Source organism: Periplaneta americana, chromosome 10 (assembly GCF_040183065.1).
Source record: "Periplaneta americana isolate PAMFEO1 chromosome 10, P.americana_PAMFEO1_priV1, whole genome shotgun sequence".
NCBI lineage: Eukaryota > Metazoa > Arthropoda > Insecta > Blattodea > Blattidae > Periplaneta > Periplaneta americana.
The window spans coordinates 45,596,584-45,622,496 of NC_091126.1; the positions used below are offsets into that span (position 1 = coordinate 45,596,584).

A 25,913-nucleotide genomic window follows, 5' to 3' on the forward strand; every position below is an offset into this window, starting at 1 on the left:
CTTACAAGAACGCTTTCGAATATTTCGTAGACAGCATTCCTTTCCAGGAGGTAGATTAGCTGTGAGGCTAAGTTTCGTTCAAACTGCATTGCTTCGACCCTACGTTGGCTTATTCCTGACATTAATCGGTAGTCATGTTCTATATATGAAAGCTAGACTTTAGTATTCTGTGATCACTTAACAGCTTGTGTACGGCAAAGGCGGCATTTGGAATCGCAGCTGTTAGCAATAAAAATACAAACGTTCTGTGACTGATATTTATTGCTTGTCGCTCGCAGTGTACAAGAGCGCAGGGCTGCAGTAGCGACAGCTTATCACCAGCGCAACTTCTTCCGTTAATTAACGACTATGTGTGAACCACAGTCTCCATTATTATCGTAAGTAATACAACGAGTGATATTCACTGAGAACATTTCGTGAATACAGCATTAAATGAACAGTATTAACTGAAAAAAAAAAAACATTTTTATTCAACTAAATTTACCTGCATAACGAATTTCATTAGAACGGCTTTCTATAAGCTTAGTTAGATACTACTTTGTCATCTATTGTTAAAAATCTGAACTACAGATGAAGTACTGATTATTATTCACAATTTAATATTAGTTGCCATCTAATATTATTTAGAATTTCAACTACAGGTGAATTAGTGAATAGCGGAATGGTGTGAAGTATTGAATTTTATTAAACTGAATGTGATCTAAACACAACGAAAGCTGTCAGGCCTGGGTAGCGTAGTCGTTATAGCGCTGACCTTTTGTGCTCGAGGTTGCGGGTTCGATCCCGGCTCAGGTCGATGACATTTAAGTTGTTAAATGCGACAGGCTCATGCCAATAGATTCACTGGCATGCAAAAGAACTGTGAGACAAAATTCCGACACACCGGCGATGCTGATATAATTTCGGCAGTTGCGAGCATCGTTAAACAATCCATTATTTAAATTGTTTAACAACGAAAGCTGTCATTTATGTTAATTCTAAATAAATGTTTGACACTTTATAATATGGAACTTAATATGTCTTCTAATTGAAAGCACGAGTGTATGCTGAGAAGTAATGCCTTCTATTTTTTTTTGTCGCTGTGAATATAGTTAAAAATATTAGTGATGGTAGCCTACATTGTATTCAGTAAACTTTCTGCTTTCAGTGACTCAAGTTTCGTATCTCTGCCAGTAGAGAGCATTGAGTTATAGCCTGAAACATGGCGGCGTGTACCACCAGTACGTCGGTGCATCTGAAGCAGCGTGCTGTGATCCATTTTTAACAGCAGAAAATGTGCCCCCGATAGACAGTCATTGGAGATTGAAGGCTGTTTATCGTGATCAATGTGTCGACATCAGTACTGTGCGACGTTCGTCTGCTTGTGCTCGTAATGAACCTGGTGCAACTCTCGACTTGTGCGACAAAGGACGCAGTAGAAGATCAGGTACTGCAACTGATGACGCTCTCGGAATCGTGTCAATAAACTCATTGTAGCGAATCGCCGGATAAGGTAGGGATTCCGGAAAATTTGCGAACGATGGGTGCCTCGAATGCTCCTTCCTCACATGAAACAGAAGAGACTGGACATTTGCCAACAATTGCTTCTGCGCTACGAACGAGAAAGCGAACATTGTCACAAGAGACGAAAGCTGGGTACACCACTTCGATCCCGAAAACAAGAGGTTATCAATGCAGTTCGGCACAAAGGATCACCTGCACCCAAAAAGTTTAAGGCTGTGCCATCAGCAGGCAAACTCAAGCTTACAGTCTTTTGGAATTCACGCCTAAAGGCACTACCATTAATTCTGTAAGGTACTGTGAAACCATAAAAACCTCAAAGCACGAATTCGAAGGGTTCGTCCAGATATGGAGCAGCCCCTCCTACAGCATGGCAACGCTCGTCCTCGATTCGCTGTAATGAGTTCATTGACACGATTCCGATGAATGTCATCAGTTGCAGCACGTGGTCTTCCACTGCGTCCTTTGTCACACAAGTTGAGAGTTGCACCAGGTTCATTACGAGCGCAAGCAGACGAACGTCGCACAGTAATGATGTCAACATATTGATCACGATAAACAGCCTTCAATCTCCGTTGAATGTCTATCGGGGCCACATTTTCTGCTGTTAAAAACTCGATCACAGCATGCTGCTTCAGATGCAACGACATACTGCTGGTACACGCCGCCATGTTTCAGGCTATAACTCAGAGCTCTCTACTGACAGAAATATGAAACTTGCGTCATTGAAAGCAGAAAAATTACTGAATACAATGTACTATCAATAATATTTTTAACTATATTCACAGCGCCAAGAAAAATAGGAGGTATTAATTTTTAGTACTCCCTCGTAAAATTACGGAATTGGCATCCTTTAAAAGTTAAGGTTGTTTCGTACTTTGTTTATAATAAAGCTGACCTGTATGACATTCGCCTTACAGTTGGGGAAACACTTTGAACAAGACCGAGCCACCAACGTAGCTCAGTCGGCTAAGACGCTTGTCTTCTCATCCGAAATTGCGCTCGGGCGCGGGTTCGATTCCTGCTTGGGCTGGTTACCTGGTTGGGGTTTTTCCGAGATTTTTCTCAACCGTAAGGCAAATGATAGGTAATCTTTTTTTAATTGGTTATCTAACGACGCTGTATCAACTACGAGGTTATTTAGCGTCGATGGAATTGGTGATACCGAGATATTTGGCGAGATGAGAACGAAGGTTCGCCATAGATTACTTGACTTTGCCTTACGGTTGGGAAAACCTCGGAAAAAACCCAACCATGTAATCAGCCCAAGCGGGAATCGAACCCGTGCCCAAGCGCAACTCCGAATCGGCAAGCAAGCGCCTTAGGCGACTGAGCTACGCCGGTGGTCGATGTTAGGTAATCTATGGCGAATCCTAGGCCTCATTTCTCCAAATACTACTTCGCTATCACCAATGAAATCTACACTAAATAACTTAGTTGATACAGCGTCGTCAAATAAAAAAGAGACTGAATTAGGTAACCTGTCTATATTGCATAGGAACCCCTTCTTTGACCATGAGCACCGCTCGCAACCTCCAGGTCACAAAAGTGGGGGAACATGAGTACAATATTATACATTGCGGTGTGGGAAAAAATATCAAAGTTTATGTCTAAAATAAGTTTATACGTTATTTATAATAACAAAATAGTGGTTTCCAAATGACGTCTCTCTGTTCGTAGAAACACATGACTGCGTTATGCAAAGCCGATGAAGTGTAATTCTGACTTTGCAAATTACGCGATAGTAATAAATGTTTGCAGTTTACAAATAGAATACAGAGGATTCCAGAAATGTCCACAAAGTTTGTAATAATAGACCAATTCACTTTTACTGAAGTACTGTGAAATGCGAACATACCTCTCATACAATCACACGCAGTGCAACGGCGAAATTACTTGCAATGATATGAATTTCAGAACTATGTAACTCTGCTACAAATGAAATAACTCGTTTAGCTTAAAGTATTTACTTTCTCTTTCGTACTTAGCAAAACTGCAGAATTTCATAAAATAATAAACGTCATAAAAAATACAATCTGCAAACTCCATTCCATTCAGATACAACCATGTGAGAGGAAACAAAATAAAAAACAATTTCAACAGGACGAAGCCTTTTTTCTCATTATAAATTTTACGCGTTTCCTAACAAAGAAGTTCCTTTATTATGTTGCAAATGATACTACAGTTTATAGCTTAATTTCTTGAATTGTTATATAAGAGACACAAATAAATCACAAACGTAACACATCGGTGTTCACTGTTGTGGCTCTGGATAGCGTGTGCGCTTCCAAAGTAAGCGGTCCGAGGTTCGATCCCTGGCGTGGGCAATGGAAGAAATTTTTCTTCCGTTCACGGAACTGGGTGTTTGTTCGTGTCTCGTGATTGTCCTGTGATGTTTCTGCGGTGGTCCTGCGTCATGTCGGTCATGGGAGGCCCGCATTTGTGGGATGTCTAGTGTAGGATCTAATGAATAGGCCTATCCCTCTCCTACCCGTAGTGATGTATAAATCGGAAGAAGGAGAGTTTAAAAAGAGTAAGGAAGAAAGAACATATCGGTTTACACACAAATATATAGTTAAATTTTCACTACTTTACGGGCCTATGGAACACAACACATTGTAATTATTTGCAAAATTATTTTCATATTTGCAAAAACTCTATATTTAATATTGATTATGTCTCGTGGCAAGAACATAGTACAAAATGGAAACATAAAAATTGGAAATTTAACCTTTGAAGAGATGGGCAAATTGAAGTATTTTGTGTCAACAATAACAAAATATAAATGACACTCGAGACGAAATTAAATGCAGAATAAATATGGGAAACGCCTGTTATTAGTCTGTTGAAAAGCTTTTGTCATCCAGTCTGCTTTCAAAAAAAGCTGGATGTTAGAATTTGTATAAAACAGTTATGTTACTGGTTGTTCTGTATGGTTATGAAATTTGGACTCTCACTTTGAGAGAGGAACAGAGGTAAAGGATGTTCGAGAATAAGGTGCTTAGAAATTTTTTTTGGGGCTAAGAAGGATTAAGTTACAGGAGAATGCAGAAAGTTACACAACGCAGAACTGCACGCATTGTATTCTTCACCTAATATAATTATTAAGAACACTAAATCCAGACGTTTGAGATGTGCAGAGCAAGTAGCAAGTACGGGTGAATACAAAAATGCATACGGAGTGTTTGTTGGGAGACCTGAGGAAAAAATACCTTTGGGGAGGCCGGGACGTAGATAGCAGGATAATATTAAAATGGATTTGAAGGAGGTGGGATATGATGCTAGGGACTGGATTAATCTTGTTCAGGATAGGGACCTATGGCGGGCTTGTGAGAGGGCGGCAATGAACCTCCGGGTTCCTTAAAAACCATTTGTAAGTAAGTAAGTAATGAATGCTAAAATACATTAGTATATATTTAATGAGGCTCACTAGAGAGAATGCTAGCTTCTTAATATTTTGTTTTAGGTCTACACGTTTGCTAACGCGTAACAAAAAAGTTTCACTACTCACAACTGCAATCCCGTCTTAAACGAAAGTTTCTCAGACAATACTTATTCGTTTGTTTTATTTTTCACATTATTACCTATGATAAGAAACAATGGTGAAATAGTCCAACGATGCCTGAAGTTGGGCGCCACTGTGCTTTTCATTTCAAATGAAATTGTTTCTATATATCAAGGCTTGAGGACGTAGAAAGCGATCTTAAGAATTTCCAAGAAAGCCAATGCAAAATAAATGCAGAATCACTGCGGCTGCTTCGGCCTAACAAGGCTGTTGCCCATAGCAACAAGAAATGCTATTGCATTTCATGTGCACCATTTCCGGAAGAATTTAATAGTAGATAATGAGTGCAAAAAAAGACCAATAATTTAGGAGATACCGCTTAAAGCGGAAAGACTCATCGTTTAGGGCTACTACTCAAAATTAAGTTAAGTTTTAATGTTAGGATTGCTGAAATTATCGGAATCGGTTTATGCAGCGTCACATCTTTTACACTTTATATGATGAGAACATAAAGTCTGCACTATATAGATTGCACATAAATACTTTATTTTTATGCATTATATAGGCCTACAGTAAATAATAGTCTATAATTTATTTTATGAAAACTTGGATCGAATTTTGAGCATCCAATGTATCATCAGAAGAGCTCTCAAATGCCCCAATCAGTATTCTCGTTCGGTTCATCACGGACATTCGACTAACCCAGGGCTGGGCACAGAGAGCGAATCCAAACTCTAAACGGGGACGCTTAATATTCATCCGTTACGGTATCGACGCTGAGCGGTGTTCGGCGAGGAAGAAAGGGGTTGAAGAGAATTTATATGGTTCCCCGTGAGAGAGTAGAAATCGCTCTTGGTGCCCAGCCCTGGACTAACCGAATGTATATTTCTGCTGGAAAACGTAATACAAATTTTTGCAGGATAGTGTGTTTTTTCTCGTCGTTACAGCAAACGGCCGTCACGATTGAAAGCTGATTTTACTGAATTCAGAGCTGTGAACCTAGATAAGCATGACGAAATATTACAAAAAAAAAAATGCTCTAATGTTGTAAAGAAAACCACTGCCTTCTTGTATGCTACAATGCAAGTAAAATTCATACACAAAAAACAGTGTTAATTGTAATACATTATACGAAACAAATCACTGCATTTGAAATGTACTGAACTTTATTTAAACAATTCAAACTTCACTTAACAAAAAGAAATAAAAATCATTCAAATTGAACACGAAATATTACAAGTAACCGAATCATTTTTGAAGCTGATGGTGAAATCTGTACGTAACATCAGTCAGCTGTTCATAATGTAACGTACAGTTCCCCAAAAAAGGAATGAGACGATGGAATATTCTAAAGTCTCAGATGTAAGACACTGCGCATGATCGGAGACCAGAGCAGTGATACACAATATAACGAATATTTGAGTTATTTAAATACAGACTATTTGGTTTGTTGCTAGCATCGTTCCGAAATTCACTTCAAAAACTGCAAAAAAAAATACGGTAATATGACGTAAATAATAGATAAATAGAGGGACATCATTTTATTTTTACTAACATTTTTAATATTAACTTGGCTATAACTTTAGAGAACCGGAAACACAGATTGCTCCCCCTTCCACGACTGTAGTTCCATGATACTGGCGTAACACACAAACAAATCACTTTACTAGGTATAGGAGGGAAGAAAAGTAGTTCATCCATTTACGTAAACTAGGAAATATCGCGATTTTGAGTTAGATAATTTTCATTAGGTTTTTGTTTAATCTTAATACAGTACTGTATTAAGAATAAGTGTTTTTACTCACGAACTGAGTTAGCCATTCGAACGTATTCATTATGCAGTGTATATTATACTGTCTACAGCACATTAGCGTACAATATAGAGAATGAAGTTAAATTGAAAAATAATCATAATATGGATATTTAAAAACATTTTTTAAAATGGTGGCCGTTCATTTCGAAACAGGCTTCAGTTCTTTTGTGCATATTATCGCACTATAGACTATTGCATCTAATTCCAATTGCCAGTTTCGTCCTTCGTACTAGTAACTCATGTTGAAATAATTCTGTACCTAACTCTATAAAAGAGTACCTTATGTACTCTAAATTCAATCTTCACTTCCTTTCCTTGACTGCACAGATAAAATTACTCAGACATGCTATCTAGGCTACTGTCCGTCCAAGTGGTTATGTCGCAGGAACGTAGAAAGGGGGAAAATCACGTGACAGTGAATTACTTAACGAGGCCCTTTTATTTAAGTTATTTTAAACAGTTGTATAATATTACCTAAACGTCCAATTCCTAACAGAAATTAATGTTTTCAGAAAAAAAGCTAAGACAGCCCTGCTTTTACAGAGGGGCGAACAGAAGCAGGTGGAGGAAATAGGGATGCGACGTAGGCAAACGGACAGCACCTGTGCGAAAATATGATTCAATATTGAAAGCTCTTTCGTCACTGGAAAATGCGAACATATTTCTGGAACGTACTATACTCACTAACTCAGTTCTGTTTACTATATGCAGCCTTGATTCTGTCTGGGGGACAGTTGGAACTTCATCAGTAGAAGGGGTGGGAGTGAAGTACATTAAAAAACTCAGGTATAATAAAAATTGGAGTAAAAATAAAATGATGTTCCTGTATATACATCAATCGTGTAGTTAAATCGACATTCGAACCTTCATGACTAGATCGACACACCGTGTAGGAAGGAAAGCTATCGTGTCGTCTCAATATCTCAGACGCACAAGACTTTTGCGTGTTGTGCAGAAGAGAGTGGGTTCCATTCTTAGTTTATACTAACCGTTTTGTTTTTGTCTGAATAACGTTGAAATAGAGTTTTACAGAGTCCTGAGATTAATTGTTAATGATCACAGACAATACACAATTACAAATTGTAATACTATAAACGTTAATCGAATGAATGCATTTACATCGTTTGTTTTTCTATTGTACAACTTCAGACTTTTAAAATTTATTGGGATTACATTAGTGGAATTATGCCTGCAGCAATTTTTTTTCCAACCCTGCTCCTTTTATTTGATGGTAATAATCTGCTTTGCTACGAGTGTTGTCAAAGAGACAATTTGATACCTAAAATGTATTGCAAACCACTCACTGTAAAGAAGATTTCCCTCATATTTCGCAATGATGTTATATTATGTAACCCTGTGGTCTTAGATAACTTCAAAATACTCAATGTTGTGCAAAGTGTGCAAGGTATCTGAGTTAAGCCGTCCATTTTTGTTTAGGCAGCCCAAATATCAGTCTAGATATGTGGGAGGTATTTAATGATTTCGCAGGAGGAATCAGGGGTGAGTATAATGTCTACTTACATCGTCACGTGAATGTTAGGAATTTTAGCTCTCGTGTAATAACTTTATATTAAACATGTGCAGTCAAGCCATTATGTTATTTATTTTCTTTTGGCATTTCAACGTTTCTTATAGTCGCGTTTTTCATTGGATAGTGTTTCATCGAACCATGTGCTGTTTTCATATTATTTATTAATACGTAAATTATCTCAGATCTTTATAATTAATTTGTTGTTAATTCGAAGTAAATAACCGACGTAATAAGAAGGAACCTGTGAAGAAGAGACAGCCTAGAGTTTTAACACAATTTATTAATTTATTTAAAGATATTTTGAGTATGTCACCTCTAGCAACACTACCATGAGAACGTCACAACCTGGATAGGCAATGAAAAACGTGACTATGACATACCAAATGGTCCAAGTACTACGACATACGAGATCAATAAACGTGGAGCTGAACCATGTCGACGTATAGGTGTACTGTTTGCTGGAATATTTTATACGCTTATTCAATTCTTCTATCGCTGCCATTCTTTTTCGCTGTCACGAGTTCCAGAAATTCGAACCGTGAATGATTACCAAAGGCAGGACTCAAGCTTTTACAGCTACTGTCGTGGAATATTCTGGCTCATACGATGTTTCATCGATTACATATTTTCGTTTTAAAGTAGCAATAACCAGAACCTTCTAGAATCACCTGCTATCGGAGCTCGAAAAGAAGAACCGGGAATCGAACCCTCATTGGCTGTCGAAATATTCATAAAACCCATCACTCTAGCTGAGAGCCATTAACTACCTTGAGAGATCTGGGCATTAAAAATTAATGTTTCTGTACTCAAACGCATCGTATGAATCTATATATTAATCAGTCAGCACGTTTATTATTTATCATGAGTATTTTAACTGTTTTCAATCATTGTTAAAACTAAAATACAATCTCTGCGAGGTAGAGAATTTCAAAGACGAAAAGTGTCTACACCTAGTCGTGTTGTGCGTGATGCCTAAAATAATTTACGAACGGCTTGAGTCAGACACCCTATACAATATGATTACAAATGTAACTCAATTGATTTCCTGGCCGTCAATTAAATGCGAGCTCCGGTTAGGGATGTTAATGTAAACGAGCCTTAGCGTGTTATGTTTCTTCCGACGCTAAAATTGTACTGTGTGACTGATCAGTTTATACTTAAAAAAAAAACAAAGAAACAAGCAAATTACGTGATTTGATTTGGATTAAGATGAAATCATATACCTAGTTCTATTTAAATTACAGACTTGTTAATTTTCACGGTGAAACGAGCGTTGAGTGACTTCCGCCGAATTTGGAATAGACATCGACTGACTTGAACTGCCAACATAGAAAACAAAAAAATCATTATCTGTTCAAGAGTGTCACACACTTCATCTTGACGATAATAAAAGCCTAAACTAACCTAATCTAACTTGTCACAGATTCGCCTATACAACGCATAATAAAAACCTAAATTATCCTAACCTAACCTGTCACAGTTTCGTACATGCAAAGCATAATAAAAGCCTAAACTAACCTAACGTAACCTGTCACTAAAATCCTAAACTAACCTAACCTAACCTGTCACAGATTTGCCTATACAAGGCATAACAAAAGCCTAAACTATCCTAACCTAACCTGTCACAGTTCCGTATATGCAAAGAATAATAAAACCCTAAAGTGCCGTAACCTAACCTGTCACAGATAAGTACTTAAGATATAATAAAAGTCTAAACTAACCTAACCTGTCATAACACTCCATTTTCTTACCCATGAGGTATAAAAATGGCCGAATTTCTACCCCGCTGGAACACTGCAAGCTAGCGTGAAACGTTCGTAATATCTCGTAAGTTATGTTGGTGCGACATGTAAGACGGCTGAAGATGCATATTAGGCCTATATCCACAATAGGAAAAGAAGTCACTCAACGCTCGTTTAACTGAACATTTTCTACAGATAGGGACAGAGAGACGGGGGAGGCATGCCCATAGCCATTTTGTCCTCATCAGGGATATTGAAAATCTGTATTTCATTGAAATTCCGACATCATTTTTGCAGCATCGCAATAAGGAAATGCTTATTTGCCTGCAGTTCCTGTAGCCTGTCTTTCCATTCCCTTACCTTCGGCAACGACTCCCAATACAGCAGCCACATTACAATGTCGAAATACCAGAGTATTATTCCGCAAAAATTCATCCTATTCTCAAAATTAAATATAACACAATCCATGGAGTGAAATGGAATTACTCATAAATACCTATGATAAATATATATCCAAGGCGAAAGAGCAAAAATCCACAAGATTGACGATGCATCCAGCCAACTGGAGTCACTCCCTTGTGGTTTGTAACTCGAACATCCTAGGGAAAATGTTGTGTTCAAACTCCATTTACTCGACCACCATACATTCATCAACAGGCGCCTAGCTGGCAACGCCCCCATTTTTTCCTCCCCGAGTCAGTGGGTAAATGTGTGTGTATGTGTGTGTTTACGCAACGCAGAAGCTCACGAGTCATTCGGATGATTAGCCTAGATTAAATTACATTCTGACGTCATGGGACCACGTTAATTACGCCCACAGCTTCTATCACATTATGTTATGGGTTTAGTTTGTGCATTATACAAAATGCAGACTGCGCGCAGAAAATTACAAAAGTAGGAATACAATTTAAAAGGAATAAATTATTTTTAATTTAGTGTCCTTGAAAAGTGGCATATTGCGTAACTTTACAATAAATTCCTACTCTGAATGCAGTACATCGCCGAATGCTACTCTGCATTTATTTCAGATAGGCCTACACCATATACTGCAGTTAGAATACAAATGCAGTCAAATTTATTTTCATACGGAATGAATGAATAGTTGATATATTCAACAAACATGTATAGTAGGAACAAAATATGTTTCATGATATACGTATGACATTAGGATTACATCAGTAAAAATCATTCGTACTTACTTTCGTATGCAGCTACTCAAAATAACTGAGTGAATATTTTACAGCATATTTTGCCTTGTTCTGATATGAGACGTGTAGCCTATACAAGGTAACACGTCTTAATGTGGTTTATAACTGTGCGACTCTGAGTCCCTCGGGATCATTTACTGTATGCGTGAATGTATGTAGGCGTTTGTATTTTTGTGCGAGATCGTGCGTATTTGCTTGTTTTCCGCACAGAACCAATACGTGGTAAGTGTGAAATACCACATTCAGTACTCCCAACGTAACACACATAACAATTTCCCTCTTCTTACCGCTTAAGCGGGACATTCATTTTACTGCTTTAGGCTTTTAACATATTATTTTTAGAGACGTTTAACATAGTAATAATTATAAATTGGAAACTTACCACAGCAATTTCACCTAAATTGCACTGTTAATTATTGTTTTTAAATATTTGCAAAAATTAAGTAAACTCTACAACACCACAAAAGTTACTGCATTTGTAATGCAAGTAACATTAAGGAAGCCGTGAAAAAATCAACAAGATTCCAGATGCCGATGTTATTACTGCAATATGTTATATAAATAATATTGTTAAAATATTAAAATGAAAAATAAATCATTACATAACCTTACCGTTTGTTTTAAGTTCGCATTTATAGACTGGGGGAACAAAAGGACAGACGTATATCACGGCCTGCTGGAGTATAGTAAACACAGAAAACATTTTATAGCAACAATATTGAAGAAAGATATTTTGGTTTTCCGAAGTTGCCGTCATTAAACAGAAAGCAAAATGGAGATTTCATTGCAACTAATTAGAAATTCGTCTTTCAGGTATGTAATAAACGATCTTCGAACAAAATAATGTACGATACACGAGCGGTATGTTTGCTTTCATGTTCTCGGAAATTAAAAAAGCTCAACTACGTTTCGCTTTTTCAATCTTTTCCTCGAACATGAAAACGTTAACATACCGCTCTTGTAACGTCTATTACTATTTAAGTTGATTACTTAACGGCGCTCTATGAACTATACCATGTTATTTAACGTCGATAAGATTGGTGATATCTAGACCATTCTTGAAAAGATGAGGCCGAAGATTAGCCATGGAACTACCTGATATTCGCAATACAGTTGAGGAAAACCTCAAAATAAACCCAAGCAGGTAATCAGACCAAGCGTGAATCAAACCCACGGCGGAACTACGGATAGGCAGGTAAAAGCGCTATTGCCTGAGGTACGCGGTGATTTTTCATATCCCTGTCGGGGTTTTACTCCTAGCCAAGTAGTTTTCAAACTGTGCGGCGCGGCCTTCGATCGGAGGGTGCCGCCTAAGTCTTTTGGAGGTATTGGCCGCGATAACGATTTGTGCGCTATTGAGTTCCAATAATTGATGACTGGAAGTGGGAAACGATGAAAGCATCATAATTACTTAAATTCAGATTTTCCGTGGAAACCAATTAATGTGTCAAGGCGAATAATTTGGGAAAGCTTGGAAGTACCAGAAAGGTTTTCTTGTAGCTCAAAAGGCATCTGCTAGGTGAGCAACATGAGAACGCTGAGGCCCGATTGTATAAACCATTTAATCTTAGATCAGAGGTTAAATTGATCCTTGTTTCAGCTGAACTTGGAATTTTGTGTTGTATAAAGTCTAATCTGAGATTAATTTGTCTCAAACTAAAGTCAACTTTGACTGAAGAAATTTCTCCGATTAAGTTAGATGATCCAAGTTCAGTTATTTCTTTTCTGTTTGAAATATACGAGTGACAGATTGTGCAAATAAAATATCCGTTATTATTAATTTTAATAGATATGTTAGATACATTTATATATATATATATATATATATATATATATATATATCTTTCAATTTCTTGCCTTAATACACAAACATTCTTATATTTTATAAGGCTCTATCATGTTCAGCAGTATCAAATAACATAACCTATAATTATATTATGCTTATAACAAACATTAATTATTAATGGATATGACAGGTACATCCATAAATGTTCAATTAACTGTATTACTAAAGGAAAATTGTCGTTTTATAAAGCTTTATTATGTTTAGCAGTATCAAACACCATAACATGATGATAACTTGGAGAACAGTCAACCTTCTTCTTATTGTCCGCCATTATTTACATAGCACAAAAAACCAGTGTCTCCAACAGAATGTAATACGGAAAGTCGCCAAAAAGTAGTTGTAAAGTCGCTAGATTTCTCATTTACAACAAAGAAAGATTAAATTTTGTCACTATGGGATGCTAAAAAGGTCACTAAATCCCTATTTAAGCAATATAAAAGTTAAAAGAAATTGTTATTAAAAAAGAGTTAAAGTCACTAGATTGGCAACACTGAACAAACCTGTGTAACATGGTCCGCGCATCACGTATTTCACCTGTTTATGCGATGTTGCCAAATTCTTTTCACGTGAACTTAGATTGCATTTGAACCAAGGTAATTTGATCGCAGAAAAGTTTTATACAATAGAAGAAGTGTCTGAACTCGGTTCACTTTTCGATCTTCGATCAAAGTTGATCTTTAGTCAGGGAGTTTTATACAATTGGGCCTAAATGTGCCAAGCGTGCCTAACGGTGTTGTAGAGAATGTTGGAACCTGTTTCCAGCTCGTGCTCACATAACTACTGCATTAAGGTAGGTTATTCATCGACTTTTAGCGCAAAAATCCACATTTTTCCCTTCTTGGCTTTCAAACTTTGGTGATATGATTCTTGGGTGCAAACTAAGCAATTTATATAATTCAAACTTCAAATCAAATTTGGAGACCCAAAGAAAATTTTTTCAGAAATAAGTTAATAAAATTTTGGACCGAACAAACTCCATTAGAAATTGATCCAGGGTAAACTATCTTTCGTGAAAATGTTCCACTACATATAGAGAATGTTACATATCAAAATTATTTATTTTTCTTGAACCATTCAAAAGATATGCCACATTATATAAGCACTTTAGAAAAAAAATATATAAATATACTTGTATATTTACGGGATAAAATAATTATAATCAATTGAAAATAATAATTTTGGTTTACAACATAGCCACGTGTTTAAGCTTCAATTTGGTACCTCAATGAAGTCTTTTTCCCAAATGGAAGTCTACTTTTTGTCAGAAACTGTCTTATTCGGGTGTGTGGAATAACCGGAAGCCCGCTGCAGACGACATATTTAATTCAATTGACAAACTCACGAAGTGTGAATCAAATGGTAGCATATTTGGCTACAAATCTACCGGATTTGGGCTGTATTTCCGACAAATATGTGGAAATTTCTCTTTCTTGTGTGTGTATAGATTTGTTTTCTGATTCTTTTGTAATTCCTTCAGCGATAGCCTATTACATGACCCGAAAATAGAAGAGTTTATTAATTCTTAGTGTTAGTTCAGTTTACACAAAATGACAATTTTTATTTATTTTATTGGGTTATTTTACGACGCTGTATCAACATCTAGGTTATTTAGCGTCTGAATGATATGAAGGTGATAATGCCGGTGAAATGAGTCCGGGGTCCAGCACCGAAAGTTACCCAGCACAAAATGACAACAGGCCAAAAACACGAAAGATATTGTCAATGGTAATTACTGAACTCACATATGCACAATGACTCAATCAATATATTCACTGCAACAAAAAGGCCGCGTTCTGAACTACAGCTCTCTTCCACAAGGACTAAGTGAGTGTATCTCGTCTTGTCTTTGTCATGTGTTGACTCAATCAGTGGTCTTGCGCCATGCTATCACATTACCAGGACTCCTGGGTAACTGTCTAATATTTGTTCATTAGGGCGGAACGGCCGAAACAGCGCAAGCATTCAAGGAGGAAATTGACTATGATTATTACGAAAAAGAAGAGACACACCGCCGAAGGTAATCAGTGAATTTCTGTAACAGGTTTGACCATTTGATCCTTTGGCTGTGACTCAAGCAGTAGTTGTTTAGTTACAAATATGGAGGTCCCGGCTTCGACTCAGGGTAGGAAAGAGGACATTTACCTCTTTCCCATAGGAACTCTGTCATTCTCAATGGTCATCATGCTTGTCGCGAGTTCAAAACCGGCCGAGGGAAATGAAGTTCCAAGAGCGATAAAATTCTTAGGGTATTTTAAGTTCCCCGATTCAAAAGTTACTTCTGATTGCGGTTCTGTTTGATATGTACAGTAGTGGCAAAAAAAACTGGACCGACCCTTGTAGCTGATTTCAGAGCCTTGTTCACTCCAGAGCACGATAGACTGGTAACTAAGACTTTCGTGGTTCGAATCCTGCCTGGGAAGGATACTTTTTTTTTCCTTATTCAAGTTTATTCCCAATACTTTTCGACTGCTGGTAAAATTCATGTTCTGGGAATAATAAGTTAATTAAGTAGTAAAATATCGCTGCAATCGAAAAGTATTGGGAATAAATTTGAATAAGGAACAAAAAAAGTTTCCTTCCCAGGCAGGATTCGAATCACGAAAGACTTAGTTTCCAGTCTATCGTGCTGTCACTGTCAACAAGGCTCTGAAATCAGCTACAAGGGTTGGTCCGGTTTCTTTTGCCACTACTGTACATCTATTATCAAGCAGTACATCTTACTTGAAGATGTGTCAGAGGAAGAGCAATTGTTTTTATACATCTGAAGTCTGATTAGTGTAATATGTAGCTAGTCTGCAATGGAGGGGGAAAGGAACTGGCCACTCTACCCCATTAGCTCCTGGCCTAGTTGTCTCGTAAGTGGTGCCTTGTTGGTATCACTTGTGAGGTTTAGACCTGTCTTCGGACAGTTGACTAAAGAACAACAATTTAAAAGTGTTTGAAATTTCATCAATATAAATTTCTCTAAAGACGAAACAGATAAAATGTTGAGCGCATGTAAATTCTCCTACGTCCAGACACATTCAGTACTACACAGAGGACATCACGAGGAAGCGATCCTGTCCTCCAAAAATTTCAGTTTTCCTTTCGTCAGTACTTATTTACTTACTTATTTCAAAAGTTATAATAAGAGACAGACACCACGAAATCTGGCCGTGACATTTGACCATTATTATATTTTCATGCTAGTACGTTCAGAAGTTATCGTTTTTCGGACCTTACGTTTCAAAATTTATGTGGAATGCGAACACTAATTTTTCATAAATCTCAGCCTGATATTTTGTTTTCTGAGTGCACTCATTTCGTGTAGGATCTTGCTTGGCTTCTCTTGAGAATTGACAAATGCTTTTCGATTTGCCGCTCCATTTATTTGTTGACGCTGCAAGACTCGATCACTGTATGTTTCATGAGTATGATCCTCATTACATGAAACCAAATTCTTTTCAGATCCTGAAGCATTTAAACGTGTTCTCCTGGTTCGCCACCGCTTTTCTTCATCAGTCATCTTGAGACCGTTCGAAGTAAAAACACAGTCTACTATATACAGTCACGAAGCTTGAGTTTTGAGGGTGCTAGAAACAATAGACTGGACGGTACTATTTTGCATTGCCTGTAATGAGGCGATATTAGCGATCCTAGTGGTGAGCAACTATCTAATGTTTGCATATTTACTACGTATTGAGCTTCGCGACTGTATATACTAGACTGTGGTAAAAGTTTGTAATTTCTAACAACTATAATTAACGGTAGACCACGTCCACTGACTAAACGTATTTCACTCCGGTACCCCATTTAGCTGACTGTTGAGTACACTAATATGAAGTTTATCGATGTCTATTGACAATATGCTCCTAGGCGTTATAACAGCTTTTGTGGCTGAAGCCTTTGAACCAAATTTGTGAAATACTTTCAACAACCAGTTTTTAAACTACGATCGTTATCTCGTTCGGCGGGAAAATGTCCTCGTCTTAGAATTATATTTCTTTTTAGCATCGATACGTTTGAATCGATTATCGGTGTTACCAACATATTAAAACCTTTTCCGATTGTCTCTTTTTAAAAGTAGAATGACTCCCGGCGCTGTTATCACTGTAGAGCAAAATACTATGACACTTTTTTTTTAGGATTGAACTGTATGCCTTCAGTAAGCTTCATGTCGTACCCTTATTCACAACAGGTAAATACTTAGAGTTGTTGTAAGGTAATTAAGATTTTAAATGTAATTTATGGGAATTTACCCCAACAAGCTGGAAGACCGACGTCGTAGACTTACAACACGATAAAGAACCTTTTGATAAAAGGCTCCAGACAGACTTTGTCGGCCATTTCTCATTCACATTGACTCAATAACCTCTGCACTCGAAAGCGTCGTTAAGTAAGCTATTACTACATTGTTATTCCTTCATGAGTCGATGATTTATTCTATACACGTACAGTGATTGGCTACGAATCAAATGGGAACAGGTTTGAAACCGGGTGAAACTAAGGAATTTACTTTGAGCCAAAACTCTGAGAATCACGATGAAAAAAAAAATGGGCTTCCCACCAAGCGAATATTAGGATTTCGTTCTCGCAGAAAAAGCGGCCGATGCGTTAGAGTGGAAATTAGCCTTCATTCACCACTGAAGTTGTCAGAGAAGCTGAAGGCGATTGGACAAAATATTAGTAGTTCAATAGCCTATTTTATTTCATTACTTTTTGTATTTTTTTATAATTTTTTTAAATATATTTTTTGTTTTGTTAGAGGAAGACCAGATGCATCTTCCAAATAAATCTTTATTTTTTAGGCCAAATAATAATCCACATTTTGTTTTACTGAAATGGAATTAGGTCCATGAGCTGTGACAATGAATATTACTGTCGTATACTTTAAAAACATTGCCTGCCAAGGGAATCGAACCTGCGACCGTTTGCACGATAGCGGCGCGCCACAAGCACCTGAGCCATTAAATGAAGACGAAAACAGTAACCAGCTGCGTGGCTGTTGTTCAACTGCACAGGTGGTTTCGGGTCCAAGAAATATGCACCGACGCTCTGGAGTGAACAAGGCTCTGAAACCAGCTATAGTCGGAGGCACCGATTTTGGCAGATGACCTCGATGACATTTCCAGTAGGCGAGCCAATATTGTTTCTGTAAGCTGCGAGAATGAGATGCGATAACATTCTGAGTTGTTCATATTTTCATAACAGCAGCTCATATCAATTATCCTTATTATGAAACACACCACGGTACAGTCCTACTCAAAGAATACCTTTAATAAATGTAAATGACTTCCGTTCGCAATGATTTTACAATACGTCTCCTACATTTTCTAAATTAAATTAATTCTTAATTAAAAGGAAAATTCTACCCTTACTAGATCAATATACAAGATTTGTCCAGTAATAATCTAGGGATCGTCTACTGGTGGTGCGACAATTCAAGTTAATAAAATTACGATTCTTCTTAATAATCAAAATATAATTTGGTTAATTGGGTAAAATTGCATGCTGCGGAAGTTAGATTTATATAAGAGTATAATAAATAGGATTGTAATGGATATTACAAGGGCAATAATTTCTTCACACGCATATTGTGAATAGAACAGAGAAGAAAGCATTTTAAAATATTCGAAATCGTACAAAATATCGGAGAAACCAATTTTCCCTGCACAAATTGCACCAATTGAAAAATATAATTACCATTCACAATAAATACTGTATTTTATGGATTCTAAAAAGTTTATTAATCTAGAGGTATTGGCTGATGACTATATTAAATTCCAGCACAACATTCATTCAGAATATGTAGAAATTATACTTTGGATTTTACTAAATGTATAGGCCTACAATCAAAAGGTGTTACATACCTCATTAAATATTGTACATGTGTTACCTGTGCGATATCCGATGTTTAATTTTTTTAAATATAATTCATAGTACTGAAACTGCCATATTGAATTCGCACAAATTGTATTATTCGTAATTTTCGTCTCGAAAACCCCTAAGATATCTAATTTAATTTTTCACCCATTTTTGTCCCACTCCACCACTTTAGGGACAAAGTCGGACTAAATAATACCTTATTCGTATTCTGTGATCGCAAAGATCCCCAGATATCGACTTTCATCGAGATCGGATGACATGAGATTTCTCACTCCCTTCTGCCTTTTCATCAGTACCTTAGGATATGGTATTTAAAAAATCTAAGAATGTTTAACCAATATTGAAGAGAGTAACCTTCATTTTAAATTTTACGTCTCTAGTTAAATATAGTTTAGTGAATTTTTAAAATCGTCGACTTCTTTCTCTCTCATATAATCATATACTTTGTCTTTTCGGGATTTACCACCAAACCTATCGCTTTATTTGCTTCAAGTAAAATTTCCGTGTTTTCCCTAATCGTTTGTGGAGTTTTTCCTAACATATTCACATCATCCGCATAGACAAAAAGCTGATGTAACCCGTTCAATTCCAAACCCTCTCTCTTATCCTGAACTTTCCTAATGGCATATTCTAGAGCGAAGTTAAAAAGTAAAGGTGATAGTGCATCTCCTTGCTTTAGCCCGCAGTGAATTGGAAAAGCATCAGATAGAAACTGGCCTATACAGACTCTGCTGTAAGTTTCATTGATACACATTTTAATTAATCGAACAGGTTTCTTGGGAATACCAAAGACACATATAGACTACTGTAATATTTGTATAGTTTTTGCAGGTGTCTGTCCAGAGTGCACAAATACTCGGGCGTGCATGTTTACTCTTATGTCCTCCCATTCCACTGCGACAGAGATAACAACCGATCTTGCAGCGGTGACAACTCGCTCTCCAGATCGCATTAAGAAAATCCATCTGCCAAAATCCCTGGCGCGACCTATACAAGGGTCGGTCCGGTTTTTTCTGCCACTACTGTACATCGCTGCATTAACAAACAATTCGTTTATTTCATCTGAAATTTACCGAAATAAGGCCAACGGAGGCAAATATTATTCTTATGAAATGGAAAATGTAGTTGAAAGACCATGTGCAATAACTCACATATAGCAGCTTGTTCTGCAACAGCAACTTCAGAAGTAAATGATATTGCTTGATCACGTCAAAATCTTCTTCCTAGAAACAAACCAAAAAGAAACAATTTAGAATCTAAGGTTGTAGGTCACAATTTCAAATGTAAATAGGTGTACGATTTCAAATTAAAAAAAAAAAGAATTCTGTCCGAATCTGACACAAAAGCCACCTTTTCATGATAAGAGTATACGTATGTTAACAAATAAAAGCCAGAACTTATTTATTTACATATTTGTTTATTTATTTACTTATTTGTCTATTTACCTATCTACTTACATAGCTTCCTACCTCTCTGTCTGCCTATCTATTTATTTATTGTATTAATGCCATGAGCATCGAGAGTGAAGCTTCACAGTCTATGGCAGGCCTGCACAAGGTTTGCGCTCTCCGAGCCGGCTCACAGCTCATGAGCGGAATGCAGATATTATCTGCGCTCTGTATAATGGTGGACTGGAAGAAGGGGTGGATTTTGTACAAAATAAACACAAAAGGAAGTACTATTACGAGTGCTTATGAAATGAATTCCCGTTCAGTGTTTGCAAAACTATCTTGGACTATTATTAATTAATAAAGAAATATTTATTTTACAGAAGTAATAGAAATTCTATAGCTACTTAAATGTACAATATCACGAGCGCTGCTCATTCGGTCTCAAATTTTGTTAATACTACTGTATCTCCTATTTTATATTGTTTGTATTATTTTATTTCTATTTCTCTTCTTTGTTTGTGATTATATTCTTTATTCTGTATATTTAAATTTAAATAAATAAATTCGTTATATTTTTATTTATCAGTACATCAAAACGAGGTTTTATGCTGTTGGCAGCTGAAAGGAACAGTAGCCTACTGATCATAATGAAACATCAGTTACAGATATTCGATGTCTGCCTTTATTAAAGTTGTTATAGAAAACAGTTGCTCACAAATATAACTGTTGAGCCAAACATAGCAATCATTTTCATAGCCAGCCTGTGTAGTCGTGGATATTATTGCTAATGTTTATTCTTGTAAAACTCAACCAGGCTAGTAGTATTATTTAAACGATCTTTAGCCCTTAGGTCACATTGAAGATGAATAAGTTTGAGCTGTAAATCGTTAAATGTTATGTTCCTTCTTTTAGATTCCTCCATACTGTACTGTAGCAGTAGGCCTACACACTGGACTCCACTAGATAACTGGGTGGTCGTTTCCCTTTCCTCTACCTACAGCAAGTCTATGTCATTCTGACGTATCTTCCTCCCCGTTTCGGCGAGCGGTAAACACCGCTCTCCCGCTCCGAAGGAGCGCGCGTGCTCGTTGAGCGCTGTTTGTGCAGGCCTGGTCTATGGCATATACAGTTATGAAGTATAACACCTAAGATAAATACAAAGCAAAGACAGAACAAATACATTTAAAATAACAATAAAACCCAAAATAACATTAACAATATACACTACTGAAAAATACTTAGGCATTTTGTCGCATTAATAAAATTATTTACTTAATTTTATAACAACTGAAACTTTTTAAATTTGTGCGTTAAATGTTGTTTGTATTTCTGAACACACAGTAGTTGTGTGTGAATAAGTGTTTATTTTATTTTGTAAATCATATCATCTCGCGACTACCTCAGCTTTTTACACGGCCCCCAGTTTGGGAACCACTGGCTTAGATGGTAAAAGATACATGGAGATGATTATCCAGATTACAACTTCCTCCCTGTGCAATACTCACGGCCAAACACAGGTGTTTGTCGGGAGCATCCAGTCGGCAGGAATTGCCTGAGCTATTCTGTCATATAGGCCTATTCGGGCTGTAAGCTCACATTCGGGATGTTCTTCCAGTACGCGTAACAGATGAAATAGTGATCGGAGTACAAAAAGGATTTCCGGCCATCCCCTTTGTACATGAAAAATGGGAGAATAAGAAAGGCAGTTCCATAATGACATAATATGTCGCATAGTGTATGAATAGACGTCAAATCAGCGTTTCTTCAGTTAAAAAATATTTTGGATCTTCACTACAAGTACCGTATGTGTCTTCGGGTTTATTCAGGGTGTTGTGTAAGTCCATATCTATGTTATTCTCCCAGCTGACACAATTGAAGAACACGAGATCTTGGTGATATGGGACTAAAAATGGTAAAATAATACAGCTATTACATTGCTTCTCTTAAAGAATTAGCATAAACAGCATGAGCTACTATAAAAATATATTAAGCAAAATGTAGCAAACCATCATCCAACTTGCGTCATTTTAAAGTTGTGCTCAAACATTTTATTTTATTAATGACTCAACAGTTTGGTTTGTCGTGCGCGTAAGATGGCTAATTAAAAAAAATAATTTTTGACAAAATTATTTAAAATTAACATAAATTTTCAAGAATAAACTCTCCACTCTAGAATATGCAATTCGCAATAATATTGTTTATACATACAACATGCGATAAATATATCGGTAAAGAAGATCCGAAAACCTAAGCACCCGTAAGGAGCTTAACTTTAATCAGTAGGCATAACATACAGGTTCAATAGAACTCTTGAAAGTCGCTCAACAAAATACTTGGAACATTTCGTAACCGTATTATTCAACACACTACGCAATGTGGTATTATTCTAGTTATTTTAGTATTATAAAAAGATGATATTGTGCAAAGTAATGGAAATTTCTGAGAATTCATTCAATGAACATATCAAGCTTCTTGAAAATTAGTTCACACAGAAACGTTCAAAGGTACGAGGGAGAGTCAAAAAGTAACCTTAATAATTGTTTTATTAATTGTGTATGTACAGTAAAACTACAAACACTTCATGACTTTTCAACATAGTCCCCACTACGTTCAATGCAAGTGTTTCTGTTATACTATGTTGGAAAGTGATGAAGTGTTTGTAGTCTTATTGTACAGTAGTGGCAAAAAAACCGGACCGACCCTTGTAGCTGATTTCAGAGCGTTGTTCACTCCAGAGCACGATAGACTGGTAACTAAGACTTTCGTGGTTCGAATCCTGCCTGGGAAGGAAACTTTTTTTTTGTTCCTTATTCAAATTTGTTCCCAATACTTTTCAATTGCAGAGATATTTTACTACTTAATTAACTTATTATTCCCAGAACATGAATTTTTACCAGCAATCGAAAGGAATTGGGAATAAATTTCAATAAGGAACAAAAAAAAGTTTCCTTCCCAGGCAGGATTCGAACCACGAAAGTCTTAGTTACCAGTCTATCGTGCTCTGGAGTGAACAAGGCTCTGAAGTCAACTACAATGGTCGGTCCCGTTTTTTTTTTTTTGCCACTACTGTACATATTCAATTAATACAACAGTTATTAACGTTACTTTTTGACTCTCCCTCGTATATGGGAATAAAGAATCTGTTTGAGGTGTTCTTTCACAATCCCTCGAACCTTCAGTAGACACCTGTAATATATTTGACATTATGCACATTTTTAGTGCGGATTATATGTGTGTACATAGAACGGTATGTTTAAATGACTTGCACGAGGAGAGAAACATACCGGTAACACTGGTACTGAATCCACTGTTACATTACTAAATTGCGTTAATATCTTGTAAACGGTTTCCTTCTGAATTTACAACAAACTGCAGTCCTGAAGTCCGTATGCAGTTATGTATTTATTTTGCTTTTCCTTTTTGTAACTCCCATTTACATCCGAAACTCCAACGTTGAACTCACTGTTACGTGAAGTTTGTGTAAATGGATCTCAATGGGAGGCATATGACGATGAGGAAAAGAATTTCAATTCGTACTGGGAATCGCATGCTAATTGTACAGCCTTGGCCAGCCAGCTTGCCAACTAAGCTGACACAATGTGCAAAAGTATGCTCAGCAATTTATCCTCAAGCTGAAGATGCGCATCGCCTGCAGTGACCTGTGTGTATAAAGCCTTCACTCAAACTCAGTTACACATACTGTAGTGTAAAATGTACGTGTATGTCTCGAGTTACCACGTCTCTTAAGAGTTACAAGTTACAACCCACGGTGATAAGCTCCTACGATACATGAAATGCTCATTTTCAAGGAGATTGTGTCAACATACAGTTCCTTGTAAACAATTCGTAGAAAGAAACATAATATGCTTATCGAGGGGTCAAATGTTAACTATATCTGTACACGTGCTGATGTATACAGCGTGTTTACGTAAGGAGTTTTGAACAATTTGCCCCCCCCCCACTTCTTGGAGTCAACATGGAAACTTAATTTGCATTGCTTCTAAGGCTTTTTTTATTTTGACCATTTGGACTGCAATTTTGAGAAACAGTAAAAAAGGAGAGTTGGGTGTTTTCTAGTCGGCAAGTTACTACTCATAACCGAGCGAGGAGACTCATACGTTAAGCACCAGACTCGCGTTCGGAAGGTCCGCCGTTCAAATTCCCAGACTGACCAACCTGACTGTGCTTTTTCAGTGGTTTTCCACCGTTATTTACGCAAATTCCGGGTTGGAAATTTCATTGCCACGGCCCATTTCCCTTTCTCTTCTCCGTAGAAAAAGAACAGAGATTCATATCATATCGCTCATCATCATCTCATTTCATAGACATATTCAGGTCATGACGCATTTCTTCGTCCGCTTGCAGGTAGGGCGTTCTCTTCGAAACCGTCTCTAGATTCTGAGCCTTTCGCAATATCTCTGCCAGGATCATTCCTTAAGAGTACTTCCGAGGACGATTCGACACCTTAGAAGGGCTGTCGGAATGGATCCTGTGCTGCTTGGTCACCTTTGCGGTATGAACTTAAGGCGGGAGGGTGTAGGGGGCCCATTGGGTGAGCGGGTGAGGGGTCTCTTGCGGCCGGTAGACTGGTACACCTCATTCTCATTCATCCCATAATTCGGGGCGCACAATAGCCACTGTCGAGCCGACGTGCTGAAAGGCCGTCCCTAACCCGCTCCTAACCCTACCACTACCACTACTCATGCTATGTCTGAATGGATAAAAAGGTTTGTAGAAAATAAATTTAAGTATGTACTGTATGTATGTATGTATGTATATCGAGATCTTCTTTCTTGATTTCTACATGCTTATATAAATTGTGTTACTCTCGCCAAGTGATTTTTATATTTATTTTATCACTCTTATTGTTATAAATATTATTGTTAATATGAATATTGTTATTTAATTGGTATTACTAGTTTTGTATTATTTTTGTCACTATTATTATTATTATTATTATTATTATTACTATTACTATTATTTATTACTACTACCACCATTATTATTGATGTCTATAAAATTTATGTAGGCTCTACTGGACTGTACCCGAGCACGAGCACATGCTCATTTCGAGTAACTGTATCTACATATAATACCATTTAAATGAAAATTGTAAATAAATTTGAATTAGAGAAAGTATTGTGATGGTGCACAAAGTATATAATTATATTTCGAGATGTTCGCAAAATACATATTTTCAGCTTCTCTGATGCCTGGAAGTTTGTCAACCTGTTTAAGTATAGCGATTTCTCAAAAATTATTTGACGGGTTTTGTTCACATTGAGTAATTACGAAGCAATTTAAAAGTGAATGGTGCATACGACACGAAATAATTTTATTAGACAATTAATACGTAGCCTATTCATTTGAAATTAAACTCACAAAACGATGAAATCGAAATCGACAGTAACGACTTCTTATTTTGTTTCTTGCATAAGATGAGAAAACAAATGGAGTCATGCAGTATGTCCTCATACTCTACTCTTTTGGAGAAATTAATTATTATATCCAA

The 25,913-nt window shown here is 36.9% G+C and overlaps 1 protein-coding gene across 6 annotated transcripts in view; it reads right to left on the minus strand.

Moving 5' to 3' along the window:
* Positions 1-25,913, minus strand: part of dome (cytokine receptor domeless) — an 888,032-nt gene that overhangs the window by 761,733 nt on the left and 100,386 nt on the right. For all 6 annotated transcript variants that reach the window (XM_069837294.1, XM_069837295.1, XM_069837297.1 and 3 more), the window contains one exon: positions 20,162-20,233. The gene's annotated coding sequence lies outside the window, so the exon portion shown is untranslated. The remainder of the gene's footprint in view (positions 1-20,161; positions 20,234-25,913) is intronic.